Genomic DNA, 19,484 nt, shown 5'->3' on the forward strand with positions numbered 1-19,484 from the left:
AGGGCTATCAGCATTTTTTCCTGTGTTTAACTAAAATGGATACATGATTTTACTGATTAGGCAAATAATAAAATACTGTAAGTATTAGACAAGGTAGTTAGAAGACTATAACAGAGCTTTTTTTTTTTTTTTCCATTAGTAAATCAGAAGATAACTCATTTGAAAATCAATTCTACTTCTTTACAAAACAAAACAAACAAAACAAAACAAAACAAAAAAAAACAACAAAAACTTCCTTGTTGAAATATATGTTTTACACTACATTTTCTGTTTATACACTAGCTATTTGTTCCACAGCCAAGAACCACCCTCCAAAAAGTGTAGCTTTCCTCTCTTGCTAAAACAAGAGGTTTCAACAACAGTGAGAGCTTCTCGATCCAGGCGCTCCACTCGGCGAGATGAACAGAATGGAGTTGCGGCCGTAAATAACGTGGGACCAGGCTGATAGGAAGATGCCTACAGTCCATGCTGAGCTCAGCTCTGAATCTGCCCACAGGACCATATCTGCAAGGTCACACAAAGAGATGACTTCTACTCAGTGCTCAAGTATAGCCAGACAGACTGCCTTTAAGTTATTTATATATATATATATATATATATATACACGCACATATATATATATATGTATATGTATGATATAGTCCCCCATTCCAGGGATGAGCCTTTCAGAGATACAAGCAGGCAGCGACTTCACCAAGTCCTCCTCTTTTTTCCTCCTTCCTGAATCAGATATCATAATACCTTTGGATGTCATTTTTACTGTGCTTATTATAACAGTGTAGATGTATCACTCAATGTTTAAGTGGTGGAGAAAATATTCACTTAGGATTTTAAAACAGGAGTACAAGAAAGGTCAGACCAAGAGAATAAAAATAGTACTGCTGGCAGCAAATTAGTTTTGCATTTTGCCACGAGACATACGACACTTTGCAGATGATTGGACTTTATAGCATTATTCAATGTGGAAACAGAAAAAAATCATGTATATTTCTGTTACTTGACATGTATCAGACACAGACAATGCTTTCTGTTTTTATAGATGCAATGTTTCAACATATTTATTGACATGTATCGTACTTATCTGAAGTTCTTTATATACGCCTAACCTCTAATGTAATGAATGTCTTATTTGCATAATAATAGTAAAAGTGAATTCCATATGTAAAGCAGTGGACCAAAATGGGCAGTCTGGTTTGAATAATAAACCTGCAGTCTGGAAGCATGTGATGGCCAGGCAGTAATACAGCAGTACTCCAAAAGTCTCTAATTTGCTAATCCATGCATTCAAGATACTTTGTTAGGAAATGACTGCTATATTTTACATTCAACACTTTGCCTTAATTGCACAGCTGTATGCCTCACAAGGCTTACAAAGGAATAAAAAGCTGCATTTTGTAATAGATTTGCGGGCAAAAGGCCAAAATTTGTGAAACTGTGAATGACGATTAAGTATTAATTGAAAAGTCTTTCTTGGTATAGACATTACTTGTGAAGAAATATCTGACTTATTTAAAGCCAGCTACTTCTAAATAATTGTCTATTCCAATAATATAAAAATTGTCTTTGAGGTTAAATATATTTTCAAGTAATAGCTGCTGCAAACAGAAGATGGCTAAGTGTAATTTGCTTTTTCACCTGCTTCCATCAGTTGAACTTGCCATATTCACAGTGTATTTTGATTCTTTCTGTGATCCATTTACCTCCTTCATGGAAGGTTCACTGCTAATATCAGCACATGATAATCCAGCAAGTGCACACTATCAAATAGCTACCGATGCTGCTTGTAAAGGAATCAAACTGCAGTGCAGCATTCTTCCCCCATCCCAAGTTTGCAGACAGTACCTTAATGAAATGAACTGACAGAGACAGATGAGAACTCAGTGTGACAACTACTTTTAGAGACAGGCTGAGCCAAAACAATTTGATGCAAGGAATGTTATGATCAATAACACCTCCTGGGTTTGCATATTCCATTATGTCTTGGTGACTCTACCTTGTTTTCTTCTTCTTCTTCATATCTTTTTTTTTTTTTTTTTTTTTAATTAAATATGTTGCAGACTAATAGCAGTGATCAATTTTTACTACACTCATTTCTGGAAGAAAACTGCCGGTACCACCTTAATGTATCTTTTGTGCATGTTCTGTAAACATAATAGTAAATGAAGCCATTTAAGGTGTTCTCATTTGCAATGTTAGCTAGTCCAGCTCACTGAAGGCTATTAGTACAGTGAAAAAGATATCTCCTCGAGTCATCTATGAAACAATAGGTATAGTAAAATTATTAAAATAAAAGTTTTGTGTAACGGTTTCAGGCTAAGCAAAGTCACCGTATCAAACTGCAGCTCAGGTAAACTGAATTAATTAAATCAGCGTCTAGCAAAGTAAGTGGAAAGTGTTATGCAATATCACATTGCAAAACGCAAACTCTTACCTATCCTGGCAACCCTCCCCACAGAATGTATTTCTTTTCAACATCACTGTTTTAGCACAGCACCTTTGTTATCAACTGTCAGCTTAAACATTGTGCTGCTTATTATATTTTGGATATGCCAGAAGTTTTAGTAAAGTAAAAACAATTCAGGAAAACACTATAATTCTGGCAAAGCAAGGGGTGGAGTGGGAGGGCATGACATTTATTTCTGGATGGAGCCAACAGTTTACCGCATTGGAATATGTAATTTTTAAGTTCATATTTAATAGAATATAAATATAAAGACATTTCAATTGAAAATGAGTATTTTCTTATTTAGGAAAATGGTCAAACATTTACATTTTCCCTACATTTCCCTATGTCGACTGGAAAAACATCTTGCTGACAGTGAGATACATTTGACATTTTGGTGTTGTAACATCTACACAGTTGACCAAGAAACCTCATGCCACAGAAGGAGATCAACTTACAGACTCTGCACTTCACTTCTATTCCATTTTTCTTTAGATGAGTTGGGAATTCTTTCCTCATGTAATCAACCATGGGTGATTAGAAACCCTGGTAAATAAAACAGTTTTCTGTTCTGCCATAAATTCGTTCAGTTTAGCACTTATTTTTCTCTCAGTAAGTTAATAATAGAAGAGCTCTATTCTTTCTTACTATGCAACCCAGTTATTGGATCACATAGGCAAAAAACCTTGCTGAGATTAGTCAATTTTATAATCTACTTTAGATATAGATATGTAATGGGAAGTAGTCATGGAGATCAATAATTAACCAGTTTGTTTTACCTGCATCTATCAACAGATAAATGTATAGCAAACCAAAACAGTCTTTTACAGTTCTAGTACCGGAAGAGAGGAGCAAAATTACATAAACATATTACAGATTTTTTTTTTATTCTGGTTTTATGAGTCTTTTTAAGGACAAAAGAATTTTTTATTTTTTTTTTTTTTAATCTTAGAACTGCATTTTAAATGGCAACCAACAATCAATGAAATTGCTCAGACTGAGTCTATGCCAGGCTAGAATCTTGCACACTAATGCAGATTATAAGATCTTTAAAACAGAGACATTGTCATATCTCTAGTCTGAAAATAAATTCCATAACAGCTGACCTATAGAACTGAATCAATTAAAATCTCTCTATCCACTTTTCTTTGCTGATCTTCATCAAGAACTATTTTATGTTTAAAATAAAAAGTCTTGATGACTCTTCTTTCAATTCCCTGATGGGAAAAGGCAGGCTTACTTACTTTATTTTAATTATTGAGAGATAGTTCTCATGAATATTAGTACAGTTATGGTAAAAGCAACAACAGCCTGTCTGTAGCATCTTTGTCTCCTAGATTTCCTGGTTGCAGGATATCTAGATTGCTGATGTCTTCATTCTTTAATGGACAGGAAAATATAAACCAATTTTTCCTTTTTTCACCTTCTCTGAAGTATTCAGCATAATTTTCCTGGTAGTTATATATCCAAATCAGAATATTATCATTGCTGCGTTTACTGTCTGCATTATTTTAACGTCTGACAAGATTAATATGTTTTCAATGACAGACCTCAAAATGTATTTGTAAAGGAGGAGTAATTGACTTGAATTATTTCTAATATGTTCCTGCAGAAAAAAAAAAATCAACCCCCCAAATAATACTTAGTGTGTGTGTATATGTGAAAGACAGATAGAAGAAAAAGAATCATTTGTAACTGCAGATAACACAAAGTCAGTGGTATGTTAATTCCAAAAGGAGGACATTTTACAAAGAAATTAAGATTGTTCGGTAAACTGGGTACATTTTATCCATATACCCATTTGGTATATCCCATAAGTATAAATCAGTAGTACATGCCATATATGTGGAGAAAAACAGTGGCTGTTGAAAACTGACTCTGGGAAGGATTTAAGGGTGAATAACCAGCTAACTTACTTACAGTGCAGTGAAGCAATTGAAAAACTAACTTGATCTCAGGTGTATCTAAATAAATGGAAAAATCTACAAAAATTTCAGAGGGAATATGACCTGTACAAAACTACTCACAAGACCACTGGTTCATCAGCATGATTATTTCTGGAGTTACACCTTCTGAGGCATTGAAGCACTTGAAATAGCCCAGCGAAGGCTTATAGAGATGATCTGAGGTGTGGGAAATATGTTACACGGTGAAAGACTTAGAAAACTCCTCCTACTTCTTCAGAGTCTGGGAGATGTTGCTCTACAGATACATGATTTGGGACAAATATTACTAAGAAAAAAGATTCTTTAAATCAGGTGATAAGTTCATAAGGAAAAATGGGAACAAGCTGAAACCAGAAAAACTGGAGCTACAAATGAGGCAAGTCTTATCTTATCATAGATAATTACAGCCTTATTGGACTTCAGCATCAGTGCTGAAGCTTTGAGCTCCATTTGATTGATTTCTTCCTAAGTCTCTGAAAAGTATTAACAAGTTTCTCATCTCCTTTCTCTCCTATTCATTATCTGTTACTAGTTAGTTAAAAATAATAATAATATATGATGACTTACAGTAATGCATTGAATGAGATATTATACTGGATTGTTTCTGTCACAGAATGTAATTTAGATTTTAATAGTTAATATTTTTCACATCTAGCATACTTGGGATGAGTTAGGCATCATTAGATTGCAATTTCTGTGATTACCCACCTCTCTCTTACGTTTTCCTTAATTGACTGATATCACATTTATCACCTAGGCTATAGAGAACAGCTGGTTCTGCAGAAAATGCCAGGCCCTTCAAGGAAGGGCCACGAATGTCACACATGAAATTTGGATCTCAGTATGAACTTTTCTGCAGCTCAGAAATGTTTGGAAAAAGATGTCTCTGGATTCATCATTAAGAAAAAAGAACACTGTGGAGCTAGCAACTTACCAGTAGAGACGAAGGAAGATGGCTGTAGTATGGGAGATTCTGAAAGGGGCAAAATGCTATTTACATAAAACAATACAAATTTTGGAAAGGGTCTGGGCTCAAAACAAGGATGAACATGGTTTAGTACAGTTCCTCCATTTCTCACCAAAGTGACCGATCAAAGTGACCAAAGATCAAAACCGGTATAATATTCTGAAAGACAGTAACCTCTTTCTACAGCAGACAGGTTGGAGAGCACAGCAGCCAACATCCTACCACAGTCAGCTCAGGTTTTCATTGACTACAAACAGTTACCTGGAGAATTTACAGCTCTTAATTCCCAGCAGAACAGAAAGCTGAGTGAGTAAATGGCAAAGAAATAAAAGCATATTTCTCCCAGGAGTCATCGTGAAGTCTGACCCTAATGGATCATTTATGAAACAGTTGATATTAAATACTCTCTGGTGGTGTCTGTCAAGCATGTAACATACACTTAAACATTGATTTCTAACAAGTAAAACTTCAAAAATTTTAAATATCTGATCGTTTTGTGGAACTTCATAGATTGGCAACAATCACAAGCAAAGAGTTTTACTCCCATGCAAACAACGATAAAGAATATTTTATGGTGTCTTTAAATGGAACTACTTATGACAAAAAAAGTGATGGCCAGGTTTGACTTTCTTCCTTGATAATCAGAACTGGCTTTTGATGTGACCTGTTGAACAAAATGATGTCTCACCATACGCTAATGACAGCAGGATGCGCTTTACTATTATATTTTTAGTATGAAGAGCACAACATGAACAGTTTACTGTGCAGTATATCAACATGAAAATTTGACAGTGGCTTTCCTAGTAAGATTTTCTGTGTGATCCATAAGAATTGCAAACAGAGAATGCTATGTTTAACAATATTTAAGTTAGCAAAAAAGTACTCTCCATGAATATTTTTTGCTAAGTGATTTCCCCCTGCAAAACAAAAAACAACCAAAAAAAACCAATGCAGGGGAAATGGGAAAGTAAGGTAGTTCCTTTTCCATATCTCTGTCGTATCACACAGACAAAATAACAACAACAAAAAACTCCTACAACAAATAATATTATAAATATTATTTTTCCATGTAAGAGGTTGTAACAGTTTCCATAGAAACACTGTGGATCTACAAAGACAGAAAGGTTTGTCCTATGAAACCATCTCATTTTACAAAGCATGCAGAAAACCTGAATACCCAGTAGATAAGTTGTACATGGTGCCTGAAGAATTTATCTTTAAAGAAAGACAGTATGAATACATAAACTGGTTGACTGGGTTGGTCGACATTTTGGTTAGGTTTCAGTCTCCTCTGAATTTCAAACAGAAGAATAAAAACAGCTCACTAACTGAGAACACAGCTAGAAACAAATTACAGGATGATATCACTGATCATGAAGAATAACCACTTGTTATCTTTTGTGAAAACATCACAACACTGATAGCAGGAATTAATAAAACAGATAAAGGAAACAGATGTGATACAAGGTGAGAACAAGAAAAAGTCCAATCGCATTTTTTTAAAAAGAAACAAATGTTAATTTCTCTGCCTTGTGTTGAAATAGCTCTAGCACATGAGATTTTGCTACTCACATGCTAGCCAAACAAGATCATCAACTGTCTGAAGAGAGTCATCTTTTTCTAGGAACAAAGTGACATTTTTTTTGTAAAGCTCTAATGACATATCTGTCACACTAATTTGGCAAAGGCTCTAGCTTATTTGTGTTTGTATGGAGAAAGTACTACATCTGGATTGTAGCTACTCCCACATAATTCTCCAGACTAATTGTTTAATTTTTGTGCTATGCTACTACTTCTGAGACAAATCTCTTCATCTGAGATAAAGTGCTGCTTTGATGACTGTTTTCCCAAGATTGCCTTTTAATTAATTCACTGTTGCCTCCTTCATCTCCTCCCTGCACCCCTGCTTAGGTCTGCTGTTTCATGGCGACTCCCCACTTCCCTCCTAGGTCTGGGGAGGGAAAAAACCTCGTCCTGCCAACTCAAGCATGCTGCTTACCTTACTATCAGTTTGCTCTCCTACACCCTATCATTGCTAGCAAGACTTACCTCAGTCACTGACTCCCAAGTCAGTGGTCTATCTTTAAGGATACTTTAATGCCGAGGTACCTTGTCTGTTCATAAACAACAAACAAGCCAACCCAGAAAGCACTACATTTCAGTTTCCTTTTTGCTTTGAGGTGTTTGGTGGACAGACCATAGTGTGTTGTTTTTTTTTTATATATATATATAGTTGAGTTGGACAAATACATACAGAGTATATGTTGGCAGTGTTTGTTGTGTTCTTTTCTTCAAAGACTTGGAATTTGCTAATTTGTTTACACAGCTTGGGCTACCATAAACAGTCAGATTATGCACACAGCATTATTTCTGACCCTTCATTTCTTTTTAATCCTAAAATCCAATTTGTTTTCTGAGTGTCCTAATAGATGGAGGACCAGGAATGGAACACTTCAGGAGGAACAAGGGGTACCTGGATAATTTAAATACATCTGTTCTCTTGTGCATGCAAAAATAACCTCATAGCTTTGAAGATAAATACAGCACATAGAGGCATAAAAGTTCTTTCAGAAAATGGAGACAAAATATTAATCATCTGTTTAAAATACTTCATATTGATCTTTGTCACACTTACACAAATTAGAGAATGTTTCAGACCAAAGTATGAATGGTCAGCTATTTTTGTCTTTCTCTTCATCAGCTGCCAAGCATAAGAGAACTGTGTTTTCTTGTATTTTCTTTATGTATAAAACTCTGGGCTAGACTTTTAGCAAATGTAGATAGGCACAAATGCCCTAAATTAAAATCCAGAGGTACCTATAGAAAGCATTTCTGAATTTAGAGCACTATTACTATAATAACCCTCCCCATGAACTGATCCTCAAAACTTAATTTTACATAAAGTTTTGGCAAGTCCAAAGCACTGTAGTAGATCTTGACTATCTATTTTATTCCTTCAGTAATACTTAGCCAAATTTAAGATTTTTCCTTGTGAAATTTGTAAATAAAAAATATTTTTTTCCTGTAATTAAACAATGATAAACATATAAAAGTATAAACTATTATGCTGAAAATACAGCTAAAGGTACAAATACTCTCTTTTGAATGTTTATAAATGTATTTGAAATAGAAATCATTTTATTATACAAAATCTTTTCCAAAGAATAAACAATATCTATCTCAAGTATAGTTACAGGAAACTAGTAGATGCACACCTTAAAAAATTGATCAAGAAGGATATCGATGGTGTTAATGCCATTTCTCAATATTGATCTTCTAGTCAAATTTCATTGTGTTTGGCACTTCACAAATATGGAGAACATGACAGCTTGCAAAACAAAAATTTAATATGCAAAAACACAGTATTATAGAATAAGGTTTTTACGTTATTCAATATTCTTGCTAGATGTCTTTGGATTGCTATGGAACATGGTTAACTTGGTTAGCTTTACCTATTTTTCTTATTAGAAACATAAGCTAGTCTTGAAAGTGGTGATATGTTCATGCAGTAAAGGTTAGTAAACTCATTCTGTTTACAGCTCATTGACAACTGCTGTGTATTTACATTAAAACATTAAAATAAAGAATCATTAACATACTTCTTTAGATATGATGCACAACTGGTATAAATACAGAAGCATATAAATGTGTACATAATAGAATGTGAACAAGATTCAGTAATGTCTGTATATTTTTTTTCTACTTGCCAACATTATTCTTTAACTTTGGGTTCAATACCCGTATCCTATCTTATAAATCCAAGCATGTATATACAGGGTAAAACTCATAGTAGTTTTTTTGCTGCGAATGGGTTTCTCATAATAATAATAACACAAAAAAAAAAAAAAGCATTACTTCAAAGGATCTACAACTCTAATTTTGCCTTTATGTTAGTTACACCCAGTATGCTGTTTCTTTCAGAGCTGCCACCTGCAATGCTTTTATATCAATTGTTACACAATTAATGTGTCAAAGTTGCTCTTCAGGACTACTGAGATTTACCTATTCATTCTCTACTTATTTTACAAAATGCAGTACTTTGAACCTGAAATCAGCTAACAGATTTAAACATTCTGTACTTAATGAGCAAAAGCCTACCTCTGAACTGAACCCTAACAGAATAATTCTAAAAGTTATGGAATATAATCACAAAGCTGTAATTCAGAACAAATACATGTAATCATAAATCATCCAGTATTTTCTATGAATTATGTAGATTTCTAAACAGGGCTTTTTTAGAAAAACCTGATGGGTAAGAAAATTCATTTTCTAACACGCTCATGAGGAAGAGTAGCAAGCTTGTTGTTGGCTACCCAGTTTTGCAAACTTTCTTTTACTTACAATGAATCAAATCCCCCCCCCCCCCCCCCAATTATTTCTGGAAACAAAACCAGTATGAAATGCAAATCAAGGTTTTAGTCAATTAGTAAGTTAACTAGACTTTTACATATACACACACTTTTTTTTTTCTTTGTGACCTGGATTTCACTAGAAACTTTCCATGTTTTGTTGCTGAAATTACAAGTAAATAAAATGTGAATTCATCTTTATGAGACTGTGTAATAAGATACAGAAATTTCATTTCCCTTTAACATTAAAATACATATTGTGCTATGTCTAATACTACCTTTTCACCTAATTCTTTACTTCTCATCCCTTTATCTAAAAATAATTCATATTTCTTTCTCTGTGTGCTCACGTGTGGGTGTGTTTATAAAGAAATATGTTCACTGCCTAAACTACACCTGAAGGCAGAAAATGACACCAGAATACACTAAATGACTCCATCAAAGAAAGGACAAATGCACAGAAAGTTAGCGAACTTCTACCCACATAGGCTCTCTTAGGTATTGCTAGACCCTTAAACTGTTTTTTACTGTACCAAGTTGTATGTCACTAAAAATAACTAACAGTATCTAGTGCACATATTAAAGGGCTGTGAAAATTGCATTAATAAGTAGCATTATATAACTTTGCATCATATTTTTTTCTCTCTCTAGGTTTTGGGAATTGGGGAGTGTTTTAACTTTTTTTTTTTTTTCTTTTTTACACACCATTCTCTACTTCTCTGCAAGGGTGTAACTTAGTCCTGGAATCCCATACACTGCAATATAAATTAAGATAGATCTTTGTTCTTGGCCCACAGAAAATGGCCATACCATATACATATACATGCTGGTCTTCTAAAGAAATACAATGCTAACTTCACCAAACTGGCAGAATCAGATGATGTTCACGTAAGAGTTTGACAAGAACTCAGGGAAGGAGTAAATAAATGCTAATGATGATATATAACCTCTCAATAAAAATTGTTCAATACCAGTGGACTGAGGGTAGGGAAATGGCAATGTTAGATGCATAAAAGCATTCCAAGAGGATTTAAGGAACTTCAGACTTGTTGACAGGTACTATAAGGGATAAATAAATAAATAAGAATTATTCTTGGAGATCTAAGTGAATATTGTCTACTTGGAAAGGGACAACAGTCCTTCCTTTCATAGAAGCTAACATTGCAAGACTTTTGTAGTCATCTGAGTTTTCAGCACTTCTGTTATTCAGATTGTTATTCAGCACATCCTGTTATTCAGAGTGACCAGGTTCTTACATCTTCCTTAGATTTTTAAAAAGCTTTTGATAGTTCCTTACCTCAGGCTTTTAAGATAACTAAGATAACCTAAAGATATGAATTAAGAGTGTAGGAGAAAGTAGCTATTTCTCACAATGGAGTGAGGTCACCAATAGAATTCCTCCAGAGTTTGTGCTAGAACCAGTTCTGGGACTGGTTGTTTGATATATTCATAAATAATCTGTCCAAGAGGCATACAGTGAGGTGAGCTGGTTTGCTGAAGAAGTTATTTGATATAGTACAATTGCAAAGAACTGTTGAAGGATCTTAGGGGCACAAATGACTGAACAACAAAATGACACATGAAATTCATTATAGATTCATACAAAGCTATGCATGGGGAAAAATAAACCTACTTCTACAAACAAAACAATAAACTCTGAGTTGACCAAGAGGAAGGACAGGAGAAAAAAGAAAAAAAAAAAAAGAAAAGACAAAAAAAAGTCAGTACTAGAAACATAATAATTGAGGGGGGAAAAAAAAAAGATACTATCAACATGCTACGGCATAAATTTAAGTTCTTCCAAATCTTCTGGATGTTTTGAAGACAATAAGAACAACTCAAGTGCAACAAGGCTGTCGTACTGAGTATCACACTCATAGCAACTGAGTAGATTTGGACTCTTGAGCCTGCAAGGACTTAAGAGTCTACATACAATGAGGTCTATTTAAACATGAGTGAAATGGAGAGGATGGATAGGGATCAAGCGTTCACTCACAAAAAGTAGCCTTCATCAGTAAAGGTGGTGGGAGACAGACTCAAAACAAATAATAAAAAGTCATTCTTCCAGTGGCACTCCTCACTTAAGGTAATCGTGAATAGAAAAAGGTATATATCCAAGATTTACTAATCAGACATCTGGTGTCCAGAAATATTTGGAGACTTGAAAAGTACCTACTTTCCTTGTTCTCACTGTTATCTCACTATGCCCCCTGTTTAAAACATAGTACTGAGTTAGACATACCCTTGACTAAGCCACTATGGTTTATACAAACTGCATCATTTTAGCACCACTACTCTATATACCCTCTGACTTCTTCCCATTTGTTGAGAATGTGGTCTCTGCAATTTAGGACACAGACACAGGAGAGTAAAAATTACATAACATTGCAAATGCAGGCATGAGAAGAAATGGGTGAAGTTTGTCTCTAAAAAACATTCATGTTAAATTTTGTTTGTTTGTTTTAAGTTAGAGCATGGGAGATTTGTTGTATGCCAGATTATTTAAACTCTTTTTACTATAACGTGATATAAACAACCAGCATGATACACAATTTATGATGTATCTTCTTTCCATTAAAAAAAAAAAAGGCAAGGAAGTTATAAAACAATTTAATAACCTTATTTGACGCACCAAGAAGAAACTTTTAGGATAAGGTTATAATGTGGTATTATAATTTGACTTAGAAGACAGTCTTTCACATATTTCAATGTTTCCAGAGATTTTAATAGTCAGAAAATTTTGTGTAGAGCATATGAATGCCATAACCATGAATGATTTGCAGTGAAAGTAGTTCTGAATTCCCTTTTTTCCTTTCTCAAACAAACAAACAAACAAAACTCATACCTAAAAGCAAAATAAATAGCATTTGAAATCTGAATGCAAATCACAGGTAAAGTGAAACATAGGTCTACGGATGAAGAGCACTTAAAAACACTGGAATCCAGAACAAGAGAATAAAAGAAAGCAAGTCTTTGAAGTTACTGAGCCATTATTGATTGGGTTCTATGCTTCTCTGAATTAACTTTCAATGGATTTTACTGAAGAGTAGTTGCAGGATATTCTGAGTTTGTTTCTTGCTTTTGCATTATCCACACAGCTAGCCAGCAAATATATTCTGATAATGCCTGATTTATACAAACATATTTTAAACACATGCTCTCCCCCTTTGCTTTTGCTCTTCTAGTTTGGCATGCTGATTCAGACAAGAGCAGGTGAAATATTTTTAATGAAGATTTCATCCTATTATTTTTCCATTTTTTAATTTAGATTTTATGCATGTTTAGGGAAGAAAAATAGCTATTTTGGTGCGTTCTTTTTTAAAAATGTCTCCTTTCAGTTTCAACAAAAATGAAAAATAATCAGGATTTGAAAAAATTCAAATGTCTGTAGTTGTGGAAGAGAAACTGGGTAAGAAAAACCTAGCAGAGAAAAATGAAAGCAGGAATAGAAGATAAGGGGAGACAGAAAAATGAGCTTTTCTGTAAGAAGTAACAGATTGATGTCACCAGCACACAAGGAGATCGCTGATGTAATCTTAGAAAATGGAAGATGTTGCTTTTTACTGACTATTTAGCACCCATAGAAGTTCATGGCTCTAAGTGATCACGTTCCATGGTAAGGGAACTGTCCATCTGTCCATGCCCCCATGTCCTCCTACTTACTATACAAGTAAGAAAGGAAATAGTACTTTGGTAGGTTTTTTGTTTGTTTAAATATATATAACCAGATACTGAATTTAAAAGTAGAGAGAATACACAATGAGAACAAATAGTAGCTTTTGGGAGAATATACAACTCCATGAAATGGTTCTCAGATTAAGAAATTAGTGGAATAACTCTGAGACTACGAACTTAATCTATTTTGGACATATGGAATTGTGGAACAGGGAGTTAGGATGAAAAAACACTGGTGAATGAGCATGCCTTTGTAAATAATAGCAACTGCAGAAACAAGCCAAATTATTCCCCAGAGTGCTAGACATAAGACCCCTGAGTGAATTCAGAGCTCATTTGAAGTTAGAGGGAAGATAGGGGCCACAGATACTTTTTTCCATCATCTTTCTCCTCTGTCAAGGAATGCCACACAAACAGCTCCATCATACACTGCTGCTGTTGCTGTTTAGAGGCTGGGCTCTCTCTGATCTGATGAACCATCATCAACTGATATGGCAACATAATGGCTTCTTAAAACCACCAGGTGGTGCATAAGCTTTAATATAATGCACAGACAATAATTTCTCCTGTCTGGGGTCTTTATTCTAATGTCAGGACTCTTCAAACAAAAGAAAGCATGCATTTGACATTTAGTGCACTGCAGTTAATTAGTTCTGAAGATTTTTAACACACTGGGAAGGAAAAAAAAAACACCCCAACAGTAAGCATATATTTAGTATTCATATGATCTCTGTAAAATACATACTGAATAATCCCCTTTTGTCTCTATATCTGGTATTGTATTGATTATACTTCCAGCCTTGGCTACAAACTGTTTCAAAGCATGAATGTCTTTGCATCACTGTATTGCAAATCCTGTAACAATACCACCTGCTATAAAAGTACACTGACAGATTTGTGCTAGAGTTATGGCAGGAAATTTTAATTCTTTAAAACACAGAACAACAACCTTTTATATTATACCTTAATATATTGCAGACTTGTGAATGCCAAACATTACCTCTGCACGTTAATAAGATATTCAATTGCTTTGCTCAATTCGTTTTGATTTAGAGATCATGTAAGTTACCTTCTAGCTTGTATCTAGTGACTGTGAAAATGTTTCTGTTAAATGGTTTGTAGATGGATTTTTTCCCGACAGAGCTCTTAGAACAGCAGTATTTGTGGGATATTACTTGGTTTTCTTTAGAATCAAAGGAAATATTTTTTTTTTCCAACAAAGATTTTGTGTGTGTGTGTGTGTAAAAACATTTCCTGATTACTTTCATTGACACCAGTAGTTTTCAGAGAGTTAGCAGACTGATGGGGCAGTACTTGGTAAGCCAAACTAAGTATTCAGTATAGTGACCTTATCTATAAAAAAATAAAGTATGTGCATGATGTAAAGTATAGCACCATGCTAAGAGTCTGCAAGTGAAAAATGAATGTGATGTATGTGTCTATGAAGATTCATTTTTTTTAAATGAAAATGTTGAATTACTTTTTCCTCCATACAAATTTTCTAGTATGTTATGCACTCACAAACTTACTGTTTATGATGTTCTTTCACTTGGTATGCTGGCCACCACCATCATTATTATTATTTCTGTATCACTTAAGTGGGATAGTTATGTATCAGCATCATTGTGTTAATTAGATGCTGAACAAACACAGAAAACCGTTATATCATCATTTAACATGCTCTCCTTTTGAGCATTGAATGTGCTCTTTGTTCTGGTTGCAAGTCACTGCTGGCAAGACTGAGTTACAACCACATACTGTATTTTCAGTAACTATTTCTAGGTGTGAGGCTTTATCTAAGAGCAACAGTGGGCTTTGGATGTCTACTGGCACGTATACCCATAAATTAAAATGACCAAAAAATAAAATAAAAAAAAAAAAGTCCTGTCTGTAATGTGCAGGTTTATAGAGTAGGCTCTTGATTTGTACAAATGAGATGTTTCATAAACAGTAATTTTCAAGAGATCAGCAGGTCAGGGAAGCTACTGAAGTTTCGGCTTTACTCCCAGAGTCTTTTTTTTTTCTTTTTTTTTTTTTTTTGTTAAAATGCATGTGCACTTAACTATCATTCTATTCAGTACTAAGTATAACAAAAATACCATATAATCAATGGAGAATTAATTTTTTAAGGTCATTAAGAATGAACTTCTTAATAATTGTAAAAAGCATATAATATTTCACTGAATAATGTACTGGCTATCCTGTAAATATTTGAGAAGCTCAGTCTTCTTCAGAAAGAGAACAGTTATGGGCTCATATAGATGCATAACATTTAAATATTTAAGAGTACATCAATAACCTGGAAGATTCTTAGCTGAGCTTTTGGTGCTATACTACAAGAAACAGCATAAAGGTACCAAGTCTGAACAAGTGCATATTGGATTTATCTGTTCTATCTGTAATTTTGTGGTTTATATTCCACCATCACCTACAGCCTATATTGAGAGCTATACTGTATATGCAACCTTCCAACTGCTTATTCAATCAACAATGTATTCAACAACAGAACTGGTGAAAGACAAAATGACTATTTAACTTGAAGGTACCTCAACTACAACAGAGCTTTTCTCCACAAGATTGCCCTCAGATGCCAAGTAATTACAGTATCACCATGAAAAAGCACCATCCAAAGTTATAGGTCTGTATAATAACCACTCTAGATGGGTCTTAATTCTGCTGTGACATCTCTAGCTTTCTTCAAAAGGGGAAGTTCTGTTCTACTTCCTTGCACAGAGAAACAACTAGAAGGTACTAGTGCATTGTATACAGTAATTTTATTAATTTATAGTTTCACTTTGTTGACTCTTTATTTTAAATTTCAGAACACAGCACGCCTATATGGTAACTGTGAATTACATTACCATACCAGTTTCAGGGTTGAAACAGAAGATCCAGGCCAGCAAACAGATCATAGATCACAAAATGGTTTGGGTTGGAAGGAACCTTAAAGATCACCTAGTTCCAATCGCCCTGCCATGGGCAGGGATACCTCCCACCAGAGCAGGTTGCTCAAAGCCCCATCCAACCTGGCCTTGAACACCTCCAGGGATGAGGCATCCACAGCTTCTCTGGGCAACCTGCTCCAGTGCCTCAGCACCCTCTGAGCAAAGAATGTCTTCCAAATATCTAATCTAAATCTACCCTGTTTAGTTTAAAGCCATTACTCCTTGTCCTATCTCTACACTCTCTGACAAAGGGGCACAAGGGCTGGGGCCAGTCCGTGAGAGCCCCTCTCTGCCGCCCCTTCCTCCTCACACGGTGCCCTGCTCCAGTGTGGGGCCTGCCTAGGGGCTGGGGGAGGGAAATCCCTGCTCCAGCGCTGCCTCCGGCCCAGGGGGATCTCTGCTCGGGCACCTGGAGCCCCTGCTGCCCTCCTCCTCCTCTCCTCGGGTGCCGCCAGAGCTGTTTCTGTTTATCTCAATCTATCTCTCTCTCTCTCTCTCTCTCTTTCTTTCTTGCTTTCTGCAGGCTGCCAAGCAGTGCTGTGCCCTCCTTTCTTCCCCAGGCTGTCCCTGAGGCGAGGCGCCGCCATCTTGGCTGCTGGGCGCAGCCCTACCCTGTAGTCCAACTGAATCTTTGGTAAACAAATCTGTTGAATGCTTTGTTATGTTTACATCTGTAACGAGAGCAACTTGTCTTTAACAAGAGAAGCAAGAAGGTCCAGTGCACTTTGCTTGTTGGGCTGGCACTGTGTGTCTAGGAAAGACATTTCCAATATGAAAGTCTCCAGAAATTATCATGCCTGTGCTACAATAATTTTTCAGACAATTTAACCACATAGCACCATGTATGCCTGTATGGGCACTTACGGTCATAGTGTTAATTCTTGTCTTAATATAGTGGAGAACATAATAAAAATAAACATTAAGTAAAAAATAAACTTTCAAGAGAAATCTAGAATTCTTTCATCAATTCCTAAAACAAAATGTCTCCCCCCCCCCCCCCCCCCCCCCCCTTTTTCCCCTTTTTTTTCATTGTGTTATTTTCAGGTAAGATGCTGATTTGCTCTTTGTTCTTTCCCTTTAGTGGGAGTAGGCAAATGGTTCAAAACACAGAGCACAGGATAAAATCTTAAGATTACTGGGGGGGGGGGGGGGGGGGGGGGGAGGTGTGTTCCCCTTCCACCTAGCATTTTGCCCTTGACCAGATCATTTCAACTTTCTGCTTCTTCTCCTCGTGCCTGTTGCCTCTCTTTATGTAGGGTCAATTCAGAAGAGCAGTTGAAGAGACAGGGTGAATGATTATTTTACAAAAATGACAAAGAATGATGATAGTTTACCAGCACAAAGATGCTTTACTGAACTGAGAGTTTACACCATAAACTTCTTTACCAGCAATTTTCTTAGTAAACATAACATGAATGTATGAGGTAGCAATAGAAATTCTTTAGTTTTATTTTCAACCTCTTGAAATACAGAATATTTTTCTAATTACTACAATTAAATTGTTGCATAAGAATATCACTGGAAAAAGAGTATTAAGATATATTTGATGTAATTTTCCAACAAACTTTAGTTATGTTTTTTGAGCAGTCTCTGAACCATTAATGGAAAAAAAAAAAAAAGGTTGAGAAATCTACATTCTATTTCCAAACCTGAAAGCTAACTATAGCAATTTCTAAAATGTATTTTACAGCATGTGAAAAGTTTAATAATGTATACCTCTAAAATAAGCATACATACACAATGTCTATTGCAATTGCTTCTATTTTCTGTCTTGTGATTTTTAATTCCATCTCATGCATTTTTAAGCCAGATTAACAGTTCTGAGAGTTTGATTTTGGCAGTAGCATATTGAGGAATACGTGGTTCTGATCTTGTTTATACATTCAGAAATTGCAGTTATCCAAATTACTATTATTTAAAAGAATCAGAGGTTTTATGTGCTTGTTAGGAGAGACATTTCTCATGGACCTCAACATCTGTCTTTCAATATTAAAGACAACTCAACAGTGCATTATTTCACATGCTTCCATATATCAGCATTGATAATCCTTTAACACAGGTGTTTAATGAAAGGTTGGATGTGGTACTTAAGGACATGGTTTAAGTGGTAGGGGGATGGTTGGACCAGATGAACTTGGAGGTCTTTTCCAACCTTAATGATTTTACAATAGCTTCAGAACCTCTGGGAGTTCTCTGAGAGGTGGAAAATAAATAATTAAATAAATGAAGTGGGATGAATATGGCCAGAACTATCCTCCATTTCTGGATAAACCACAATTTTTAACAGATAGCAAGTTCAAAATTGAAGATAGTCAAATGAAGAAATTATTTTTGAAAAACTGTCATACTCATCTCAACTTCTAATATACATATATCTATATATATATATAATAATAATTATTATTTTCCCAAATAGGACCGAGACAGGTATTTGTGAAGATGATTAGTCTGAAATGATAGATATAAAGAAAAAACATTATTATGCACGACTTTGGTTTTATGGTCAAAATACAATTCTTGTACTGAAGATCTAAGTTTATTTTCAGTGTTTCCTCTTTCTCCCTACCAGAGACAAGCTTAAGGAAATTCCATTACTGAGTATCTGATGTATCCAGGTAACAGTCAGCAGCATTTTACAATATCTAGGCCTGAATAAAATGAGATCATTAACTTCACTGCTGTAATTATTACCTGTATTATTAACTGCACCCTTAGCAATAGAATTAAATTCTTATCTGTTCCAGGTACTGTATCTTAGAATGTTGAAGGTCCCCAATGGAAAATAGTTCTGTCACTAAAGGCTGAAGTGTTCCCTGTAATTTACTTCCTTTTGCTGCCTTATCTTGTCAATAGTATAAAATAGCTTTTTAGCAATGAGACCATGCCACACTGCAAAGGCAGTGGAAACTCTGTATACATTATCTAAGACTGCACTAGGCAGAATTTTACCAGGTAACTGTAAGAGAATGTCCCTTGATATTGTACAGAAGTGATTCCGTAAAATTTCAGAGGGCTGGAACACCTCTCCTATGAAGAAAGGCTGAGAGGGAGAGCTGGGGATATTCAGCCTGGAGAAGAGAAAGCAGCTCTTGGTAGACTTTCTTGCAGACCATAAGCCCCCGTATAACTGGGCTTATAAGAAAGGCAGAGAGACTTTTT

At 35.2% G+C, this 19,484-nt stretch overlaps 1 protein-coding gene across 8 annotated transcripts in view; it reads right to left on the reverse strand.

The window, feature by feature from the left end:
• The window catches only part of CDH12 (cadherin 12), a 573,314-nt gene that overhangs the window by 339,884 nt on the left and 213,946 nt on the right, over window positions 1–19,484 (reverse strand). The window contains exon 1 of one of the 8 annotated variants that reach the window (XM_080580161.1): window positions 16,840–17,339. The exons of the other annotated variants lie outside the window; for them this stretch is intronic. The gene's annotated coding sequence lies outside the window, so the exon portion shown is untranslated. Of the gene's footprint in view, window positions 1–16,839; window positions 17,340–19,484 lie in introns of those variants that run through there. 8 annotated transcript variants of the gene reach the window in all.

This window comes from Anser brachyrhynchus (genome assembly GCF_964034855.1).
Source record: "Anser brachyrhynchus genome assembly, chromosome: 2".
Taxonomy (NCBI): domain Eukaryota; kingdom Metazoa; phylum Chordata; class Aves; order Anseriformes; family Anatidae; genus Anser; species Anser brachyrhynchus.